Source organism: Salmo salar, chromosome 23 (assembly GCF_965601325.2).
Source record: "Salmo salar chromosome 23, fSalSal1, whole genome shotgun sequence".
Classification (NCBI taxonomy): Eukaryota; Metazoa; Chordata; class Actinopteri; order Salmoniformes; family Salmonidae; genus Salmo; species Salmo salar.
This window is the reverse complement of record NC_138313.1, coordinates 42398497-42416010: the sequence shown is the minus strand read 5'-3', so window position 1 is coordinate 42416010 and position 17514 is coordinate 42398497. Positions and strand designations below refer to the sequence as shown.

At 39.0% G+C, this 17514-nt stretch overlaps 15 non-coding genes across 15 annotated transcripts; all 15 read right to left on the bottom strand.

Moving 5' to 3' along the window:
- Positions 1–391: 391 nt before the first annotated feature.
- Positions 392–607, bottom strand: LOC123729940 (small nucleolar RNA U3). Its single transcript, XR_006761639.2, has one exon. It is a non-coding gene; the product is annotated as a small nucleolar RNA U3 (small nucleolar RNA).
- Positions 608–1403: 796 nt separating this feature from the next.
- On the bottom strand, positions 1404–1619 carry LOC123729996 (small nucleolar RNA U3). The gene has a single exon (XR_006761689.2). It is a non-coding gene; the product is annotated as a small nucleolar RNA U3 (small nucleolar RNA).
- Positions 1620–2416: 797 nt separating this feature from the next.
- On the bottom strand, positions 2417–2632 carry LOC123729935 (small nucleolar RNA U3). Its single transcript, XR_006761634.2, has one exon. It is a non-coding gene; the product is annotated as a small nucleolar RNA U3 (small nucleolar RNA).
- A 797-nt stretch (positions 2633–3429) lies between these two features.
- Positions 3430–3645, bottom strand: LOC123729945 (small nucleolar RNA U3). The gene has a single exon (XR_006761644.2). It is a non-coding gene; the product is annotated as a small nucleolar RNA U3 (small nucleolar RNA).
- Positions 3646–4442: 797 nt separating this feature from the next.
- Positions 4443–4658, bottom strand: LOC145863126 (small nucleolar RNA U3). The gene has a single exon (XR_014382451.1). It is a non-coding gene; the product is annotated as a small nucleolar RNA U3 (small nucleolar RNA).
- A 796-nt stretch (positions 4659–5454) lies between these two features.
- LOC123729893 (small nucleolar RNA U3) lies at positions 5455–5670 on the bottom strand. The gene has a single exon (XR_006761592.2). It is a non-coding gene; the product is annotated as a small nucleolar RNA U3 (small nucleolar RNA).
- A 796-nt stretch (positions 5671–6466) lies between these two features.
- LOC123730014 (small nucleolar RNA U3) lies at positions 6467–6682 on the bottom strand. Its single transcript, XR_006761707.2, has one exon. It is a non-coding gene; the product is annotated as a small nucleolar RNA U3 (small nucleolar RNA).
- A 797-nt stretch (positions 6683–7479) lies between these two features.
- Positions 7480–7695, bottom strand: LOC123729896 (small nucleolar RNA U3). Its single transcript, XR_006761595.2, has one exon. It is a non-coding gene; the product is annotated as a small nucleolar RNA U3 (small nucleolar RNA).
- Positions 7696–8492: 797 nt separating this feature from the next.
- On the bottom strand, positions 8493–8708 carry LOC123729892 (small nucleolar RNA U3). Its single transcript, XR_006761591.2, has one exon. It is a non-coding gene; the product is annotated as a small nucleolar RNA U3 (small nucleolar RNA).
- Positions 8709–9505: 797 nt separating this feature from the next.
- LOC123730005 (small nucleolar RNA U3) lies at positions 9506–9721 on the bottom strand. The gene has a single exon (XR_006761698.2). It is a non-coding gene; the product is annotated as a small nucleolar RNA U3 (small nucleolar RNA).
- A 797-nt stretch (positions 9722–10518) lies between these two features.
- LOC123730013 (small nucleolar RNA U3) lies at positions 10519–10734 on the bottom strand. Its single transcript, XR_006761706.2, has one exon. It is a non-coding gene; the product is annotated as a small nucleolar RNA U3 (small nucleolar RNA).
- A 797-nt stretch (positions 10735–11531) lies between these two features.
- LOC123729913 (small nucleolar RNA U3) lies at positions 11532–11747 on the bottom strand. Its single transcript, XR_006761612.2, has one exon. It is a non-coding gene; the product is annotated as a small nucleolar RNA U3 (small nucleolar RNA).
- Positions 11748–12544: 797 nt separating this feature from the next.
- On the bottom strand, positions 12545–12760 carry LOC123729990 (small nucleolar RNA U3). The gene has a single exon (XR_006761683.2). It is a non-coding gene; the product is annotated as a small nucleolar RNA U3 (small nucleolar RNA).
- A 796-nt stretch (positions 12761–13556) lies between these two features.
- LOC123729930 (small nucleolar RNA U3) lies at positions 13557–13772 on the bottom strand. The gene has a single exon (XR_006761629.2). It is a non-coding gene; the product is annotated as a small nucleolar RNA U3 (small nucleolar RNA).
- Positions 13773–14568: 796 nt separating this feature from the next.
- Positions 14569–14784, bottom strand: LOC123729885 (small nucleolar RNA U3). Its single transcript, XR_006761584.2, has one exon. It is a non-coding gene; the product is annotated as a small nucleolar RNA U3 (small nucleolar RNA).
- Positions 14785–17514: the final 2730 nt, after the last annotated feature.

Here is a 17514-nt window from a genome sequence, read left to right as displayed (position 1 = left end):
TCCGGGTCTTTTTTTTACAAAAACATCTGTAGAGTCAGAATGGTTTGAATTACAAACCCCTAAAAGCTATCTATGAAAAGCTGAGACTCTAACGAACATGCACATGTGACATGATTAGCTCTATGACGCTCCCAAGCTACACAAGAGTTGTTAGAAGTTATGGGGTTATTCTATGTAGAAGATCAAAGGAAGGTCAAAGGTTGTCCTGAAAGGAAAATGGTAAAACACCTCATTGTGAAGCTAAATATAAGGGCTGGACATGGAGATAAATGAAAGTCAGAAAACTGAAAAGATTTTTGCTGGGGTATCAGGACTGATTCAATAGGATTTATTTTATTAACGATGAGGATTTGGGAGACATTTCAGTAAGTTTTATTGTACATGGTTAACATCCACTCAGAACATATTCCCTTCATCCATGTTCATTGAAGAACAAGGAAAGATCATCAAAGGTGGAAGAAACATGAGCAAAGTCATATCTAGCCACCAGATTCATGCTCTGAACGGGAATATCTTGAATCGTCATCATGGATAGTGAGACCTACCACTTTAGACACACATTTCTCAAGTAACGAACTATAGAAATGATCCCTGAAAGTATAGTCTTGGTGTAGAAGTAGTTGTGATCAAGGTGGAGCATCTTGAAAAGAGCATTTGCACCAGCGGTTTGTGTTGCATTCTCAGCATCAACAGTTGTTGCAATCAAATTATGTTAATTATGGAGAATTGCTAGGTTCCACAAATGAGAAAGATGGTCAGCGATGCTGGTTACCAACAGTTAAAATATGACCTAATGTTGGTGGACATCCATCCATATTTCAAAGCAAGTTATTTTTGTGGAATTCTACCCCCTTTTCAACATTGTCAGTTTTAGCTATAGACGTATGGGTTGTACCATCAGATCTGTCTTTGTCTTCCGCATCCAGTGGTACCAAGAGTTAGTCTGTGTGATTAACGGGGGCTGAGATAGAGCTGTGTTTGTGAGACAAAGACATATCTCAAAGGGGCCCAGGTCCGGGTCTTTTTTTTACAAAAACATCTGTAGAGTCAGAATGGTTTGAATTACAAACCCTAAAAGCTATCTATGAAAAGCTGAGACTCTAACGAACATGCACATGTGACATGATTAGCTCTATGACGCTCCCAAGCTACACAAGAGTTGTTAGAAGTTATGGGGTTATTCTATGTAGAAGATCAAAGGAAGGTCAAAGGTTGTCCTGAAAGGAAAATGGTAAAACACCTCATTGTGAAGCTAAATATAAGGGCTGGACATGGAGATAAATGAAAGTCAGAAAACTGAAAAGATTTTTGCTGGGGTATCAGGACTGATTCAATAGGATTTATTTTATTAACGATGAGGATTTGGGAGACATTTCAGTAAGTTTTATTGTACATGGTTAACATCCACTCAGAAGATATTCCCTTCATCCATGTTCATTGAAGAACAAGGAAAGATCATCAAAGGTGGAAGAAACATGAGCAAAGTAATATCTAGCCACCAGATTCATGCTCTGAACGGGAATATCTTGAATCGTCATCATGGATAGTGAGACCTACCACTTTAGACACACATTTCTCAAGTAACGAACTATAGAAATGATCCCTGAAAGTATAGTCTTGGTGTAGAAGTAGTTGTGATCAAGGTGGAGCATCTTGAAAAGAGCATTTGCACCAGCGGTTTGTGTTGCATTCTCAGCATCAACAGTTGTTGCAATCAAATTATGTTAATTATGGAGAATTGCTAGGTTCCACAAATGAGAAAGATGGTCAGCGATGCTGGTTGCCAACAGGTAAAATATGACCTAATGTTGGTGGACATCCATCCATATTTCAAAGCAAGTTATTTTTGTGGAATTCTACCCCCTTTTCAACATTGTCTGTTTTAGCTATAGACGTATGGGTTGTACCATCAGATCTGTCTTTGTCTTCCGCATCCAGTGGTACCAAGAGTTAGTCTGTGTGATTAACGGGGGCTGAGATAGAGCTGTGTTTGTGAGACAAAGACGTATCTCAAAGGGGCCCAGGTCCGGGTCTTTTTTTTACAAAAACATCTGTAGAGTCAGAATGGTTTGAATTACAAACCCCTAAAAGCTATCTATGAAAAGCTGAGACTCTAACGAACATGCACATGTGACATGATTAGCTCTATGACGCTCCCAAGCTACACAAGAGTTGTTAGAAGTTATGGGGTTATTCTATGTAGAAGATCAAAGGAAGGTCAAAGGTTGTCCTGAAAGGAAAATGGTAAAACACCTCATTGTGAAGCTAAATATAAGGGCTGGACATGGAGATAAATGAAAGTCAGAAAACTGAAAAGATTTTTGCTGGGGTATCAGGACTGATTCAATAGGATTTATTTTATTAACGATGAGGATTTGGGAGACATTTCAGTAAGTTTTATTGTACATGGTTAACATCCACTCAGAACATATTCCCTTCATCCATGTTCATTGAAGAACAAGGAAAGATCATCAAAGGTGGAAGAAACATGAGCAAAGTCATATCTAGCCACCAGATTCATGCTCTGAACGGGAATATCTTGAATCGTCATCATGGATAGTGAGACCTACCACTTTAGACACACATTTCTCAAGTAACGAACTATAGAAATGATCCCTGAAAGTATAGTCTTGGTGTAGAAGTAGTTGTGATCAAGGTGGAGCATCTTGAAAAGAGCATTTGCACCAGCGGTTTGTGTTGCATTCTCAGCATCAACAGTTGTTGCAATCAAATTATGTTAATTATGGAGAATTGCTAGGTTCCACAAATGAGAAAGATGGTCAGCGATGCTGGTTGCCAACAGGTAAAATATGACCTAATGTTGGTGGACATCCATCCATATTTCAAAGCAAGTTATTTTTGTGGAATTCTACCCCCTTTTCAACATTGTCTGTTTTAGCTATAGACGTATGGGTTGTACCATCAGATCTGTCTTTGTCTTCCGCATCCAGTGGTACCAAGAGTTAGTCTGTGTGATTAACGGGGGCTGAGATAGAGCTGTGTTTGTGAGACAAAGACATATCTCAAAGGGGCCCAGGTCCGGGTCTTTTTTTTACAAAAACATCTGTAGAGTCAGAATGGTTTGAATTACAAACCCCTAAAAGCTATCTATGAAAAGCTGAGACTCTAACGAACATGCACATGTGACATGATTAGCTCTATGACGCTCCCAAGCTACACAAGAGTTGTTAGAAGTTATGGGGTTATTCTATGTAGAAGATCAAAGGAAGGTCAAAGGTTGTCCTGAAAGGAAAATGGTAAAACACCTCATTGTGAAGCTAAATATAAGGGCTGGACATGGAGATAAATGAAAGTCAGAAAACTGAAAAGATTTTTGCTGGGGTATCAGGACTGATTCAATAGGATTTATTTTATTAACGATGAGGATTTGGGAGACATTTCAGTAAGTTTTATTGTACATGGTTAACATCCACTCAGAACATATTCCCTTCATCCATGTTCATTGAAGAACAAGGAAAGATCATCAAAGGTGGAAGAAACATGAGCAAAGTCATATCTAGCCACCAGATTCATGCTCTGAACGGGAATATCTTGAATCGTCATCATGGATAGTGAGACCTACCACTTTAGACACACATTTCTCAAGTAACGAACTATAGAAATGATCCCTGAAAGTATAGTCTTGGTGTATAAGTAGTTGTGATCAAGGTGGAGCATCTTGAAAAGAGCATTTGCACCAGCGGTTTGTGTTGCATTCTCAGCATCAACAGTTGTTGCAATCAAATTATGTTAATTATGGAGAATTGCTAGGTTCCACAAATGAGAAAGATGGTCAGCGATGCTGGTTGCCAACAGGTAAAATATGACCTAATGTTGGTGGACATCCATCCATATTTCAATGCAAGTTATTTTTGTGGAATTCTACCCCCTTTTCAACATTGTCTGTTTTAGCTATAGACGTATGGGTTGTACCATCAGATCTGTCTTTGTCTTCCGCATCCAGTGGTACCAAGAGTTAGTCTGTGTGATTAACGGTGGCTGAGATAGAGCTGTGTTTGTGAGACAAAGACGTATCTCAAAGGGGCCCAGGTCCGGGTCTTTTTTTTACAAAAACATCTGTAGAGTCAGAATGGTTTGAATTACAAACCCCTAAAAGCTATCTATGAAAAGCTGAGACTCTAACGAACATGCACATGTGACATGATTAGCTCTATGACGCTCCCAAGCTACACAAGAGTTGTTAGAAGTTATGGGGTTATTCTATGTAGAAGATCAAAGGAAGGTCAAAGGTTGTCCTGAAAGGAAAATGGTAAAACACCTCATTGTGAAGCTAAATATAAGGGCTGGACATGGAGATAAATGAAAGTCAGAAAACTGAAAAGATTTTTGCTGGGGTATCAGGACTGATTCAATAGGATTTATTTTATTAACGATGAGGATTTGGGAGACATTTCAGTAAGTTTTATTGTACATGGTTAACATCCACTCAGAACATATTCCCTTCATCCATGTTCATTGAAGAACAAGGAAAGATCATCAAAGGTGGAAGAAACATGAGCAAAGTCATATCTAGCCACCAGATTCATGCTCTGAACGGGAATATCTTGAATCGTCATCATGGATAGTGAGACCTACCACTTTAGACACACATTTCTCAAGTAACGAACTATAGAAATGATTCCTGAAAGTATAGTCTTGGTGTAGAAGTAGTTGTGATCAAGGTGGAGCATCTTGAAAAGAGCATTTGCACCAGCGGTTTGTGTTGCATTCTCAGCATCAACAGTTGTTGCAATCAAATTATGTTAATTATGGAGAATTGCTAGGTTCCACAAATGAGAAAGATGGTCAGCGATGCTGGTTACCAACAGTTAAAATATGACCTAATGTTGGTGGACATCCATCCATATTTCAAAGCAAGTTATTTTTGTGGAATTCTACCCCCTTTTCAACATTGTCAGTTTTAGCTATAGACGTATGGGTTGTACCATCAGATCTGTCTTTGTCTTCCGCATCCAGTGGTACCAAGAGTTAGTCTGTGTGATTAACGGGGGCTGAGATAGAGCTGTGTTTGTGAGACAAAGACATATCTCAAAGGGGCCCAGGTCCGGGTCTTTTTTTTACAAAAACATCTGTAGAGTCAGAATGGTTTGAATTACAAACCCTAAAAGCTATCTATGAAAAGCTGAGACTCTAACGAACATGCACATGTGACATGATTAGCTCTATGACGCTCCCAAGCTACACAAGAGTTGTTAGAAGTTATGGGGTTATTCTATGTAGAAGATCAAAGGAAGGTCAAAGGTTGTCCTGAAAGGAAAATGGTAAAACACCTCATTGTGAAGCTAAATATAAGGGCTGGACATGGAGATAAATGAAAGTCAGAAAACTGAAAAGATTTTTGCTGGGGTATCAGGACTGATTCAATAGGATTTATTTTATTAACGATGAGGATTTGGGAGACATTTCAGTAAGTTTTATTGTACATGGTTAACATCCACTCAGAAGATATTCCCTTCATCCATGTTCATTGAAGAACAAGGAAAGATCATCAAAGGTGGAAGAAACATGAGCAAAGTAATATCTAGCCACCAGATTCATGCTCTGAACGGGAATATCTTGAATCGTCATCATGGATAGTGAGACCTACCACTTTAGACACACATTTCTCAAGTAACGAACTATAGAAATGATCCCTGAAAGTATAGTCTTGGTGTAGAAGTAGTTGTGATCAAGGTGGAGCATCTTGAAAAGAGCATTTGCACCAGCGGTTTGTGTTGCATTCTCAGCATCAACAGTTGTTGCAATCAAATTATGTTAATTATGGAGAATTGCTAGGTTCCACAAATGAGAAAGATGGTCAGCGATGCTGGTTACCAACAGTTAAAATATGACCTAATGTTGGTGGACATCCATCCATATTTCAAAGCAAGTTATTTTTGTGGAATTCTACCCCCTTTTCAACATTGTCAGTTTTAGCTATAGACGTATGGGTTGTACCATCAGATCTGTCTTTGTCTTCCGCATCCAGTGGTACCAAGAGTTAGTCTGTGTGATTAACGGGGGCTGAGATAGAGCTGTGTTTGTGAGACAAAGACATATCTCAAAGGGGCCCAGGTCCGGGTCTTTTTTTTACAAAAACATCTGTAGAGTCAGAATGGTTTGAATTACAAACCCTAAAAGCTATCTATGAAAAGCTGAGACTCTAACGAACATGCACATGTGACATGATTAGCTCTATGACGCTCCCAAGCTACACAAGAGTTGTTAGAAGTTATGGGGTTATTCTATGTAGAAGATCAAAGGAAGGTCAAAGGTTGTCCTGAAAGGAAAATGGTAAAACACCTCATTGTGAAGCTAAATATAAGGGCTGGACATGGAGATAAATGAAAGTCAGAAAACTGAAAAGATTTTTGCTGGGGTATCAGGACTGATTCAATAGGATTTATTTTATTAACGATGAGGATTTGGGAGACATTTCAGTAAGTTTTATTGTACATGGTTAACATCCACTCAGAAGATATTCCCTTCATCCATGTTCATTGAAGAACAAGGAAAGATCATCAAAGGTGGAAGAAACATGAGCAAAGTAATATCTAGCCACCAGATTCATGCTCTGAACGGGAATATCTTGAATCGTCATCATGGATAGTGAGACCTACCACTTTAGACACACATTTCTCAAGTAACGAACTATAGAAATGATCCCTGAAAGTATAGTCTTGGTGTAGAAGTAGTTGTGATCAAGGTGGAGCATCTTGAAAAGAGCATTTGCACCAGCGGTTTGTGTTGCATTCTCAGCATCAACAGTTGTTGCAATCAAATTATGTTAATTATGGAGAATTGCTAGGTTCCACAAATGAGAAAGATGGTCAGCGATGCTGGTTGCCAACAGGTAAAATATGACCTAATGTTGGTGGACATCCATCCATATTTCAAAGCAAGTTATTTTTGTGGAATTCTACCCCCTTTTCAACATTGTCTGTTTTAGCTATAGACGTATGGGTTGTACCATCAGATCTGTCTTTGTCTTCCGCATCCAGTGGTACCAAGAGTTAGTCTGTGTGATTAACGGGGGCTGAGATAGAGCTGTGTTTGTGAGACAAAGACGTATCTCAAAGGGGCCCAGGTCCGGGTGTTTTTTTTACAAAAACATCTGTAGAGTCAGAATGGTTTGAATTACAAACCCCTAAAAGCTATCTATGAAAAGCTGAGACTCTAACGAACATGCACATGTGACATGATTAGCTCTATGACGCTCCCAAGCTACACAAGAGTTGTTAGAAGTTATGGGGTTATTCTATGTAGAAGATCAAAGGAAGGTCAAAGGTTGTCCTGAAAGGAAAATGGTAAAACACCTCATTGTGAAGCTAAATATAAGGGCTGGACATGGAGATAAATGAAAGTCAGAAAACTGAAAAGATTTTTGCTGGGGTATCAGGACTGATTCAATAGGATTTATTTTATTAACGATGAGGATTTGGGAGACATTTCAGTAAGTTTTATTGTACATGGTTAACATCCACTCAGAACATATTCCCTTCATCCATGTTCATTGAAGAACAAGGAAAGATCATCAAAGGTGGAAGAAACATGAGCAAAGTCATATCTAGCCACCAGATTCATGCTCTGAACGGGAATATCTTGAATCGTCATCATGGATAGTGAGACCTACCACTTTAGACACACATTTCTCAAGTAACGAACTATAGAAATGATCCCTGAAAGTATAGTCTTGGTGTATAAGTAGTTGTGATCAAGGTGGAGCATCTTGAAAAGAGCATTTGCACCAGCGGTTTGTGTTGCATTCTCAGCATCAACAGTTGTTGCAATCAAATTATGTTAATTATGGAGAATTGCTAGGTTCCACAAATGAGAAAGATGGTCAGCGATGCTGGTTGCCAACAGGTAAAATATGACCTAATGTTGGTGGACATCCATCCATATTTCAAAGCAAGTTATTTTTGTGGAATTCTACCCCCTTTTCAACATTGTCTGTTTTAGCTATAGACGTATGGGTTGTACCATCAGATCTGTCTTTGTCTTCCGCATCCAGTGGTACCAAGAGTTAGTCTGTGTGATTAACGGGGGCTGAGATAGAGCTGTGTTTGTGAGACAAAGACATATCTCAAAGGGGCCCAGGTCCGGGTCTTTTTTTTACAAAAACATCTGTAGAGTCAGAATGGTTTGAATTACAAACCCCTAAAAGCTATCTATGAAAAGCTGAGACTCTAACGAACATGCACATGTGACATGATTAGCTCTATGACGCTCCCAAGCTACACAAGAGTTGTTAGAAGTTATGGGGTTATTCTATGTAGAAGATCAAAGGAAGGTCAAAGGTTGTCCTGAAAGGAAAATGGTAAAACACCTCATTGTGAAGCTAAATCTAAGGGCTGGACATGGAGATAAATGAAAGTCAGAAAACTGAAAAGATTTTTGCTGGGGTATCAGGACTGATTCAATAGGATTTATTTTATTAACGATGAGGATTTGGGAGACATTTCAGTAAGTTTTATTGTACATGGTTAACATCCACTCAGAACATATTCCCTTCATCCATGTTCATTGAAGAACAAGGAAAGACCATCAAAGGTGGAAGAAACATGAGCAAAGTCATATCTAGCCACCAGATTCATGCTCTGAACGGGAATATCTTCAATCGTCATCATGGATAGCGAGACCTACCAATTTAGACACACATTTCTCAAGTAACGAACTATAGAAATGATCCCTGAAAGTATAGTCTTGGTGTATAAGTAGTTGTGATCAAGGTGGAGCATCTTGAAAAGAGCATTTGCACCACCGGTTTGTGTTGCATTCTCAGCATCAACAGTTGTTGCAATCAAATTATGTTAATTATGGAGAATTGCTAGGTTCCACAAATGAGAAAGATGGTCAGCGATGCTGGTTGCCAACAGGTAAAATATGACCTAATGTTGGTGGACATCCATCCATATTTCAATGCAAGTTATTTTTGTGGAATTCTACCCCCTTTTCAACATTGTCTGTTTTAGCTATAGACGTATGGGTTGTACCATCAGATCTGTCTTTGTCTTCCGCATCCAGTGGTACCAAGAGTTAGTCTGTGTGATTAACGGTGGCTGAGATAGAGCTGTGTTTGTGAGACAAAGACGTATCTCAAAGGGGCCCAGGTCCGGGTCTTTTTTTTACAAAAACATCTGTAGAGTCAGAATGGTTTGAATTACAAACCCCTAAAAGCTATCTATGAAAAGCTGAGACTCTAACGAACATGCACATGTGACATGATTAGCTCTATGACGCTCCCAAGCTACACAAGAGTTGTTAGAAGTTATGGGGTTATTCTATGTAGAAGATCAAAGGAAGGTCAAAGGTTGTCCTGAAAGGAAAATGGTAAAACACCTCATTGTGAAGCTAAATATAAGGGCTGGACATGGAGATAAATGAAAGTCAGAAAACTGAAAAGATTTTTGCTGGGGTATCAGGACTGATTCAATAGGATTTATTTTATTAACGATGAGGATTTGGGAGACATTTCAGTAAGTTTTATTGTACATGGTTAACATCCACTCAGAACATATTCCCTTCATCCATGTTCATTGAAGAACAAGGAAAGATCATCAAAGGTGGAAGAAACATGAGCAAAGTCATATCTAGCCACCAGATTCATGCTCTGAACGGGAATATCTTGAATCGTCATCATGGATAGTGAGACCTACCACTTTAGACACACATTTCTCAAGTAACGAACTATAGAAATGATTCCTGAAAGTATAGTCTTGGTGTAGAAGTAGTTGTGATCAAGGTGGAGCATCTTGAAAAGAGCATTTGCACCAGCGGTTTGTGTTGCATTCTCAGCATCAACAGTTGTTGCAATCAAATTATGTTAATTATGGAGAATTGCTAGGTTCCACAAATGAGAAAGATGGTCAGCGATGCTGGTTACCAACAGTTAAAATATGACCTAATGTTGGTGGACATCCATCCATATTTCAAAGCAAGTTATTTTTGTGGAATTCTACCCCCTTTTCAACATTGTCAGTTTTAGCTATAGACGTATGGGTTGTACCATCAGATCTGTCTTTGTCTTCCGCATCCAGTGGTACCAAGAGTTAGTCTGTGTGATTAACGGGGGCTGAGATAGAGCTGTGTTTGTGAGACAAAGACATATCTCAAAGGGGCCCAGGTCCGGGTCTTTTTTTTACAAAAACATCTGTAGAGTCAGAATGGTTTGAATTACAAACCCCTAAAAGCTATCTATGAAAAGCTGAGACTCTAACGAACATGCACATGTGACATGATTAGCTCTATGACGCTCCCAAGCTACACAAGAGTTGTTAGAAGTTATGGGGTTATTCTATGTAGAAGATCAAAGGAAGGTCAAAGGTTGTCCTGAAAGGAAAATGGTAAAACACCTCATTGTGAAGCTAAATATAAGGGCTGGACATGGAGATAAATGAAAGTCAGAAAACTGAAAAGATTTTTGCTGGGGTATCAGGACTGATTCAATAGGATTTATTTTATTAACGATGAGGATTTGGGAGACATTTCAGTAAGTTTTATTGTACATGGTTAACATCCACTCAGAAGATATTCCCTTCATCCATGTTCATTGAAGAACAAGGAAAGATCATCAAAGGTGGAAGAAACATGAGCAAAGTAATATCTAGCCACCAGATTCATGCTCTGAACGGGAATATCTTGAATCGTCATCATGGATAGTGAGACCTACCACTTTAGACACACATTTCTCAAGTAACGAACTATAGAAATGATCCCTGAAAGTATAGTCTTGGTGTAGAAGTAGTTGTGATCAAGGTGGAGCATCTTGAAAAGAGCATTTGCACCAGCGGTTTGTGTTGCATTCTCAGCATCAACAGTTGTTGCAATCAAATTATGTTAATTATGGAGAATTGCTAGGTTCCACAAATGAGAAAGATGGTCAGCGATGCTGGTTGCCAACAGTTAAAATATGACCTAATGTTGGTGGACATCCATCCATATTTCAAAGCAAGTTATTTTTGTGGAATTCTACCCCCTTTTCAACATTGTCTGTTTTAGCTATAGACGTATGGGTTGTACCATCAGATCTGTCTTTGTCTTCCGCATCCAGTGGTACCAAGAGTTAGTCTGTGTGATTAACGGGGGCTGAGATAGAGCTGTGTTTGTGAGACAAAGACATATCTCAAAGGGGCCCAGGTCCGGGTCTTTTTTTTACAAAAACATCTGTAGAGTCAGAATGGTTTGAATTACAAACCCCTAAAAGCTATCTATGAAAAGCTGAGACTCTAACGAACATGCACATGTGACATGATTAGCTCTATGACGCTCCCAAGCTACACAAGAGTTGTTAGAAGTTATGGGGTTATTCTATGTAGAAGATCAAAGGAAGGTCAAAGGTTGTCCTGAAAGGAAAATGGTAAAACACCTCATTGTGAAGCTAAATATAAGGGCTGGACATGGAGATAAATGAAAGTCAGAAAACTGAAAAGATTTTTGCTGGGGTATCAGGACTGATTCAATAGGATTTATTTTATTAACGATGAGGATTTGGGAGACATTTCAGTAAGTTTTATTGTACATGGTTAACATCCACTCAGAAGATATTCCCTTCATCCATGTTCATTGAAGAACAAGGAAAGATCATCAAAGGTGGAAGAAACATGAGCAAAGTAATATCTAGCCACCAGATTCATGCTCTGAACGGGAATATCTTGAATCGTCATCATGGATAGTGAGACCTACCACTTTAGACACACATTTCTCAAGTAACGAACTATAGAAATGATCCCTGAAAGTATAGTCTTGGTGTAGAAGTAGTTGTGATCAAGGTGGAGCATCTTGAAAAGAGCATTTGCACCAGCGGTTTGTGTTGCATTCTCAGCATCAACAGTTGTTGCAATCAAATTATGTTAATTATGGAGAATTGCTAGGTTCCACAAATGAGAAAGATGGTCAGCGATGCTGGTTGCCAACAGGTAAAATATGACCTAATGTTGGTGGACATCCATCCATATTTCAAAGCAAGTTATTTTTGTGGAATTCTACCCCCTTTTCAACATTGTCTGTTTTAGCTATAGACGTATGGGTTGTACCATCAGATCTGTCTTTGTCTTCCGCATCCAGTGGTACCAAGAGTTAGTCTGTGTGATTAACGGGGGCTGAGATAGAGCTGTGTTTGTGAGACAAAGACGTATCTCAAAGGGGCCCAGGTCCGGGTGTTTTTTTTACAAAAACATCTGTAGAGTCAGAATGGTTTGAATTACAAACCCCTAAAAGCTATCTATGAAAAGCTGAGACTCTAACGAACATGCACATGTGACATGATTAGCTCTATGACGCTCCCAAGCTACACAAGAGTTGTTAGAAGTTATGGGGTTATTCTATGTAGAAGATCAAAGGAAGGTCAAAGGTTGTCCTGAAAGGAAAATGGTAAAACACCTCATTGTGAAGCTAAATCTAAGGGCTGGACATGGAGATAAATGAAAGTCAGAAAACTGAAAAGATTTTTGCTGGGGTATCAGGACTGATTCAATAGGATTTATTTTATTAACGATGAGGATTTGGGAGACATTTCAGTAAGTTTTATTGTACATGGTTAACATCCACTCAGAACATATTCCCTTCATCCATGTTCATTGAAGAACAAGGAAAGACCATCAAAGGTGGAAGAAACATGAGCAAAGTCATATCTAGCCACCAGATTCATGCTCTGAACGGGAATATCTTGAATCGTCATCATGGATAGCGAGACCTACCACTTTAGACACACATTTCTCAAGTAACGAACTATAGAAATGATCCCTGAAAGTATAGTCTTGGTGTATAAGTAGTTGTGATCAAGGTGGAGCATCTTGAAAAGAGCATTTGCACCACCGGTTTGTGTTGCATTCTCAGCATCAACAGTTGTTGCAATCAAATTATGTTAATTATGGAGAATTGCTAGGTTCCACAAATGAGAAAGATGGTCAGCGATGCTGGTTGCTAACAGGTAAAATATGACCTAATGTTGGTGGACATCCATCCATATTTCAAAGCAAGTTATTTTTGTGGAATTCTACCCCCTTTTCAACATTGTCTGTTTTAGCTATAGACGTATGGGTTGTACCATCAGATCTGTCTTTGTCTTCCGCATCCAGTGGTACCAAGAGTTAGTCTGTGTGATTAACGGGGCTGAGAAAGAGCTGTGTTTGTGAGACAAAGACATATCTCAAAGGGGCCCAGGTCCGGGTCTTTTTTTTACGAAAACATCTGTAGAGTCAGAATGGTTTGAATTACAAACCCCTAAAAGCTATCTATGAAAAGCTGAGACTCTAACGAACATGCACATGTGACATGATTAGCTCTATGACGCTCCCAAGCTACACAAGAGTTGTTAGAAGTTATGGGGTTATTCTATGTAGAAGGTCAAAGGAAGGTCAAAGGTTGTCCTGAGAGGAAAATGGTAAAACACCTCATTGTGAAGCTAAATATAAGGGCTGGACATTGTAATAAATGAAAGTCAGAAAACTGAAAAGATTTTTGCTGGGGTATCAGGACTGATTCAATAGGATTTCTTTTATTAACGATGAGGATTTGGGAGACATTTCAGTAAGCTTTATTGTACAGGGTGAACATCCACTCAGAACATATTCCCTTCTTCCATGTTCATTGAAGAACAAGGAAAGATCATCAAAGGTGGAAGAAACATGAGCAAAGTCATATCTAGCCACCAGATTTATGCTCTGAACGGGAATATCTTGAATCGTCATCATGGATAGCAAGACCTACCACTTTAGACACACATTTCTCAAGTAACGAACTATAGAAATGATCCCTGAAAGTATAGTCTTGGTGTATAAGTAGTTGTGATCAAGGTGGAGCATCTTGAAAAGAGCATTTGCACCAGCGGTTTGTGTTGCATTCTCAGCATCAACAGTTGTTGCAATCAAATTATGTTAATTATGGAGAATTGCTAGGTTCCACAAATGAGAAAGATGGTCAGCGATGCTGGTTGCCAACAGGTAAAATATGAGCTAATGTTGGTGGACATCCATCCATATTTCAAAGCAAGTTATTTTGGGGGAATTCTACCCCCTTTTCAACATTGTCTGTTTTAGCTATAGACGTATGGGTTGTACCATCAGATCTGTCTTTGTCTTCCGCATCCAGTGGTACCAAGAGTTAGTCTGTGTGATTAAGGGGGGCTGATATAGAGCTGTGTTTGTGAGACAAAGACGTATCTCAAAGGGGCCCAAGTCTGGGTCTTTTTTTACAAAAACATCTGTAGAGTCAGAATGGTTTGAATTACAAACCCCTGAAAGCTATCTATGAAAAGCTGAGACTCTAACGAACATGCACATGTGACATGATTTGCTCTATGACGCTCCCAATCTACACAAGAGTTGTTAGAAGTTATGGGGTTATTCTATGTAGAAGATCAAAGGAAGGTCAAAGGTTGTCCTGACAGGAAAATGGTAAAACACCTCATTGTGAAGCTAAATATAAGGGCTGGACATGAAGATAAATGAAAGTCAGAAAACTGAAAAGATTTTTGCTGGGGTATCAGGACTTATTCAATAGTATTTATTTTATTAACAATAAGGATTTGGGAGACATTTCAGTAGATTTTACTGTAGATGGTTAACATCCACTCAGAACATATTCCCTTCATCCATGTTCATTGAAGAACAAGGAAACATCATCAAAGGTGGAAGAATAATGAGCAAAGTCATTTCTAGCCACCAGATTCATGCTCTGAATGGGAATATCTTGAATCGTCATCATGGATAGCGAGACCTACCACTTTAGACACACATTTCTCAAGTAACTAACTATAGAAATGATCCCTGAAAGTATAGTCTTGGTGTATAAGTAGTTGTGATCAAGGTGGAGCATCTTGAAAAGAGCATTTGCACCAGCGGTTTGTGTTGCATTCTCAGCATCAACAGTTGTTGCAATCAAATTATGTTAATTATGGAGAATTGCTAGGTTCCACAAATGAGAAAGATGGTCAGCGATGCTGGTTGCCAACAGGTAAAATAGGAGCTAATGTTGGTGGACATCCATCCATATTTCAAAGCGAGTTATTTTTGTGGAATTCTACCCCCTTTTAAACATTGTCTGTTTTAGCTATAGATGTATGGGTTGTACCATCAGATTCGTCTTTGTCTTCCGAATCCAGTGGTACCAAGAGTTAGTCTGTGTGATTCAGTCAGAAAAATTCAGAGAATTTTTGCTGATGTGTCAAGACTGATAAGGACTGCCTCCACTATTCCAGCACCATTTCAACTTCAACATTTCAACATCATCAATACACCTCTGCTTAGTCTAATACAGTGATCACTAAAAGATACCAAAAATAATTTAGCCCAATCTAAATATTATGTGGCTGTCCATGGATCTGATTTCTGATTGTGTGTGTGTGCTTGCGCGCGTCTGTGTGTGTGGATGCTTTCTCCAGTGAGATACAGTTGAAGACGGAAGTTTACATACACCAAATACATTTGAACTCAGTTTTTCACGATTCCTGACATTTAATTCTAGTAAAAATCCCTGTCAGAAGTTGACATACACTCAATTAGTATTTTATAGCATTGCCTTTAAATTGTTTAACTTATGTCAAACGTTTCGGGTAGCCTTCCACAAGCTTCCCACAATAAGTTGGGTGAATTTTGGCCCATTCCTCCTGACAGAGCTGGTGTAATTCAGGCAGGTATGTAGGCCTCCTTGCTCGCACATGCTTTTTAGTTCTGCCCACAAATGTTCTATAGGATTGAGGTCAGGGTTTTGTGATGGCCACTCCAATACCTTGACTTTGTTGTCCTTAAGCCATTTTGCCACAACTTTGGAGTGCTTGGGGTCATTGTCCATTTGGAAGACCAATTTGTGACCAAGCTTTAACTTCCTGACTGATGTCTTGAGATGTTGCTTCAATACATCAACATAATTTAATTTCCTCATGATGCCATCATTTTTTGAAGTGCACCAGTCCCTCCTGCAGCAAAGCACCCCCACAACATGATGCTGCCACCCCCGTGCTTCACGGTTGGGATGGTGTTCTTCTGCTTGCAAGCATCCCCATTTTTCCTCCAAACATAATGATGGCCATTATGGCCAAATAGTTCTATTGTTGTTTCATCAGACCAGAGGACATTTCTCCAAAAAGTATGACCTTTGTCCCCATGTGCAGTTGCAAACCGTAGTCTGGCTTTTTTATGGCGGTTTTGTAGCAGTGGCTTCTTCCTTGCTGAGCGGCCTTTCAGGTTATGTCGATATAGGACTCGTTTTACTGTGGATATAGATACTTTTGTATCTGTTTCCTCCAGCATCTTCACAAGGTCCTTCGCTGTTGTTCTGGGATTTTTTTACACTTTTCACATCAAAGTACATTCCCCTCTATGAGGCAGAACGCGTCTCCTTCCTGAGTGGTATGACGGCTGTGTGGTCCCATGGTGTTTATACTTGCGTTCTATTGTTTGTACAGATGAACGTGGTACCTTCAGGCATTTGGAAATTGCTCCCAAGGATGAACCAGACTTGTGGAGGTCTTGGCTGATTTCTTTTGATTTTCCCATGATGTCAGGCAAAGAGTCACTGAGTTTGAAGTTAGGCCTTGAAATACATCCACAGGTACACCTCCAATTGACTCATATGATGTCAATTAGCCTATCAGAAGCTTCTAAAGCCATGACATCATTTTCTGGAATTTTCCAAGCTCTGTAAAGGCAACTTAGTGTATGTAAACCTCTGACCCGCTGGAATTGTGATACAGTGAATTATAAGTGAAATAATTTGTCTGTAAACAATTGTTGTAAAAAATGACTTGTGTCATGCACAAAGTAGATGTCCTAACTGACTTGCCAAAACTATAGTTTGTTAACAAAACATTTGTGGAGTGGTTGAAATACGAGTTTTAATGACTCCAACCTAATTGTATGTGAACTTCCGACTTCAACTGTACATTCAGCCTCTTGTGAATTGAAGGAAAATTATGAAACACAGAGACAAAAGTTAAATTATTTAATGTTAAACCAAAAAAATGATTGGTACATTTTTGGGGGAAGCCTGGCTTCCCTTGGCATCCATAAATACACATCACTGACAAGGGTTGTATTTGAAGTCGAAATGGAGGTTAGTAACTGTCGATCTGATGTCCAGAAGTGCTTTGCGGTATGAACTTTCTGTCCCGCTTTAATATAAATGCATCTTATGAAGGCTTCAATTCACAAATAATCTATAACCGTATATTATGCTTTATACAGATTCATATGTATGACATAACCATCAATATATTTTTTCACATCTATTTATATTTTACAGTGCATGAAATACAGTTATAGATGATTTGTGATCCATTTATGCAGTGCTTTAGACGCTTTATAAAGCCTTCATAAGATGCACTTCAAATAAAGCGGGACCAAACTTTCTGTACAAAAAAAATTAAGATAAACACGAAAAAAGCCACTAAATAGCAAAGTTGGGTTGGAACTCGTAAGATAATGCCCTACTCCGTCGGCACCATCTTATCAAAGGAGACTGATGATGATGGCATCTGCACAAGGATAATGCACTAAAACATTTTAAATGTGTTAT